We start from the raw sequence: 4,731 nt of genomic DNA, 5'->3' as shown, positions 1-4,731 counted from the left end.
TTGAGGAGAATGTGAGGCTGAGTATCCTGACATAAAGGCTGAGATGTATGAAAGGGTGGAGTTGTTGAGGGTTTTGAGTAATCTGAATTGGATTCTGGAGGATGTGTGGACTCTGGAGCTAGCATGGTGTGATGGTTGTGGAGCTATGAGAGAAGAAGGTCAGGCATATGGTGGCCCTAAGGACAGATAACAGTGCAGAGAGATGGGTAAGGGAGATGCCTGATAGGACAAGCTTGCATTAGTCGGGGTGGAAGACGATAAGAGAATGTATAAGAGTTTTGCATGTACCTTGGCTCAAGAACAGAAAACCCAATCTGGGCGTTACTGTGCATGGGCTGGCCCGCATGCTGATAACATCTAGCCGGGGCCAGCATAGTGGTTGGACCCATATTACCACCTCAAACTGTATAAAATGGGATTAGTAGTGTAGGAGGCATTTCAGAATTGTAAGTAGCAACTATTACACATCCTCGTTGGTGGCAGTAGCGAAGCCTCAGCCATTGCTCTGATTGCTGTGCACTGTCCCTAGTCTAGCCGTACATGAACAATTGCAAAATATAATGTAACACTTTTCCATCCACAACCCTCTGACATATGATGTGACAATAACCCCAGTGTAGGCTATACCAGTGAAGAGTAATTGAATTCATGGAAGCAGAAGTAGGAAGCCCACATTTCAGTTATCCCTAATAACCCCATCATGTCCCTGGTTCGGTAAGATAACTTCCTTTACATTGGTTTAGCTGCTGCATAGACCTCGTACTAGTTCAATAGAAAATAACGTCACACCTACTTTGTGTAACCCAGGAATGTTTATGTTCTTGTTTTCTGGATAGGTACAGGAAGACTTTCTTGTAGCAGACAACATAGAAAAATAAGTATATAATCCGTATTTCATTCTGCACTTTTTCTGCTGTGCACCTAGGGGGTCATTCCAAGTTGATCGCATGCTAACTGTTTTTAGCAGCCGTGTAAACGCATAGTCGCCGCCCACGGGGAAGTGTATTTTTGCTTTGCAAGTGTGCGAACGCCTGTGCAGCCGAACTCTGCAAAAACATTTTGTGCAGTTTCAGAGTAGGTCTGAACTTACTCAGCCACTGCGATCACTTCAGTCTTTTTGATGCCGGAATTGACGTCCCACACACGCCCTCCAAACGCCCGGACACGCCTGCGTTTTCCCTACCACTCCCAGAAAATGGTCAGTTGACACCCATAAACGCCCTCTTCCTGTCAATCTCCTTGCGATTGGCTGTGCGAATGGATTCTTCATTAAATCCATAGCTCAGCAACGATCCGCATTGTACCCATATGATGCGTCTGCGCATTGTGGTGCAGCGCAGCGAAAATCGGCAGCATGCGATCAACTCTGAATGACCCCCCTAGTGTGATCTCACACACATCTGACATCCAGGCTCATGTCACAGGATGCATTATCGCTTGGAAAGGGATAAAATTGAGAGTGAAAAAGTACCAGCCAATCAGCTCCCAACTGCCATGTTACAGGCTGTGTTTGAAAAATGACTGTTAGGAGCTGATTGGCTGGTACTGTGGGGCAGATTTATTAAGCTCGGTGAAGTGATAAAGTGGAAGGTGATAAAGTACCAGCCAATCAGATCCTAACTGTAATTTTTCAAACCCAACCTGTGACATGGCAGTTAGGATCTGATTGGCTGGTCCATTATCACCTCTTCACCGAGCTTAATAAATCTGCCCCTTTATCTCTCTCCATTTTATCACTTTCCAAGCGATGATGCATGTGGCCCACTTATACAATACCAAAACAAATCCAGTACCAGTATTGAAAAAGTTTTTTTTCATCAGATATATTCAAATATTTAATGGTTCCTTCTGCTCTATATTCCTTTTAACATATTATCTGATTATCCATCAGAAAGGTATCCTTTTTATTTACAGCTGCTATCCTATGCTTCTCGGTCAGAGACCATAATTTACACAGAAAAAAGGAGAAGAGAAAAACAAGAGAAGCGTTTTTCTCGGATGCACTGGAACCACAATAGTTAATTAAAATTACTCTTTATTAGTTATATATTAAAATATTCTCAAGGACTGGTGAAGTATTAAAATATAGTGTGCTCTGAAATTCAAGTGTGAATTTAAAACTACAAATGTCCAGTCTATGTTCCTCCGTGTGAATCCTATTATTTCTAATGTAATAAAGATACGTTGCTCATAAATCTTGTGTGAATTTGTGTTTATTATTTTGTCCTACACATTCAGTCGGGATACATTTAGTATACAAATTGATCTTAGTATATCATTATTCTCACTTCCTCACAGCACATATATTATGCAATTATCATATCTCATAAATATCCTGGCCTTTTATAATTGAATAACTCCTCTTTTAGAATAATATCTCTTTTTTATTCTCTATAAGCCAAACATATACTGTATCAGGGACGTGCAGTCAGGGGAGGCAGGGGAGGCAGTGCCTCCCCTGTCGTTAATGATTAAAATAATATAAAGAAGATACTTATGACACATATTCTGTGTCATAAGTATCTCCTTTATATCAATGTAACCATTATCCCTGTCTAAATGGGGTTGGGAGGCACCGATCGCGGTGCCTCCCGGTCAGATAGGGAAAAGTATGGGGAGCGGGGGGCGGGAGCGGGCGGGTCCTAGCAATGGGCATTAAAAACCCATTGAAATAGCATAGGAAAGCGGCACCATTAGTGGTGCCGCTTTCACACAGGGACGTGCTTTCAACCTATGAAAGCACGTCCCCTGTCAGTCTGGCCACAGTGATTGGCCAGCGGATCCGTCCCTGGATCCGCTGTCAATCACTGTTGTGGGCGCGGCGGAGGAGCGGGTGTCGGCGGAGGTGCTGGCGGCGGAGGTGCGGGTGTCGGCGGAGGTCCTGGCGGCGGAGGTGCGGGCGGCGGCGGTGTAGGCGGCGGAGGGTGGGTGACGGCGGAGGTGCGGGCGGCGGCGATGCAGAGTTTGGCAGCGGAGCGGTAACCCATTTCAAAAATGGCGCCTCAGCGTCATTTTTTATATTGCAGATGGCCGCCGCGAGCCAATCACGGCTCGCTGCGTCATCGCTCCGCCCCCTCTGGCTGACTTATATAAGTCAGCGCGAGGGAGCGGCTGTCAGTCCGACGGCGGAGGAGGAGCGGAGAAGAGCTCCTGAAGGCTGAAGATGCCGGAAGTCCTGGATGGGCGGCGGCTATGCAAAAGAGCTTAGCAGCCGCCGCCCACCAGGTGAAGACACTGGAAGTCCTGGGGAAGGCGGCGGCCATGCAAAAGAGCTTAATGGCCGCCACCTCCCAGGTGAAGACGCCGGAGGAAGACGCTGGAAGCCCTGGGGAGGTGGCGCCCCCCAGGTGAAGACGCCGGAAGCCCTGGGAGGCGGCGGCCATGCAAAAGAGCTTAAAGGCCGCCGCCCCCAGGTGAAGACCCTGTCAAATAAACTATTTTTTTTTTTAAAGAGACTGGTGTTTTTATTTTAATATTTTCTTTACAGGTGGAGAACAGGTGCCAGCAGGCCATTTATGTCCGGGCATGCTGGCACTTGTGGTTCTCCATGTGCCAGCATGCTGGGGCAGGCGTGCTGGGACCTGTTGGCCACCTGTAAAGAACAATATTACTGTTCTTTACAGGTGGACCACAGGTGCCAGCGGGCCATTTATGTCCGGGCATGCTGGCACTTGTGGTTCTCCAAGTGCCAGCATGCTGGGCAGGCTTGCTGGGACCTGTAGGCCACCTGTCAAGAACAATATTAACTATGAACCCCGCACCCACCGCCACCAGGGGTGCGGGGCATAGCATTGGGCTATCAGCCCAGTGCTGGTTATTGCTCGGGAGGGGGACCCCATGTTTATTTTTTGGGGTCCCCACTTCCGAGGAATTCCAGCCCTTGGCTGACTGGTTTGGGGGGGCAGATTTATGTTATGGCAGGGGGACCCCATACCGAGTGTCTCCCGAGTGTCTCCCCTGCTATGGCATTACCCCTCCCCCCCTAGCTGGTTCTGCTCGGTGCTGGTTTCACAAACAAGTTAAAGTGGCTTTTTATTATAATATTTCACAAAACAAGGAATGCATTCCGGTTGAAATATATTAACATTTGAGCTGATACATTTCATTTTAACAAGTGTAATACTATAAAGTGTAACATTATGTGTTTTTAGTAAATGGTTATATTATAACAAGTCTCTTGGTTTTTAGTAAAAGCAAACACTCACCCAATTATCACTGTATTTGGAGTCACTAAAGCGCACTAACACTTCCGATTGAATTCTAGTTTGCTTCCAGGCTCTTGCCAAGCCTTAGTTGGTGCAGCTAGTGACTACTTAATACAAGTGAATTGATTAATTTCAGAATCTTGCGCCTGGGATTCGGGTGTCGAGTACATCCATTTGTTTTACTATAAAATTATACAGAGCAGCTGATTGGTTGCCATGGGCAACTTCTCCACTGACTCACTTCTCCACACTTCTCACTACTTCATGAATAGACCCCTATATCTCTCCCCTCCTATTGCTGTTTAAATATTATAGATGCTGCCCCTGCTTTCAGACACATGCCGCCCGCTCCACGGACGCTAGGCGCGTGTGTCTGTGTCAGGGGCGTCGGAACAGGGGGGGCAAGGGGGCAGCTTGCCCCCCCAAATATGACAGAGGCGCAGGGGAGCCGGCGCTGCTCGCTCAGCAAGGGTATACAAAGCAGGGAGGCGCTCTCCCTGCTTTGCTACCCTGCTGCTGTGCCTGT

The sequence above is a fragment of the Pseudophryne corroboree genome, chromosome 1 (assembly GCF_028390025.1).
Source record: "Pseudophryne corroboree isolate aPseCor3 chromosome 1, aPseCor3.hap2, whole genome shotgun sequence".
In the NCBI taxonomy this organism is placed as follows: Eukaryota; Metazoa; Chordata; class Amphibia; order Anura; family Myobatrachidae; genus Pseudophryne; species Pseudophryne corroboree.
This window is presented reverse-complemented; position numbering follows the sequence as displayed.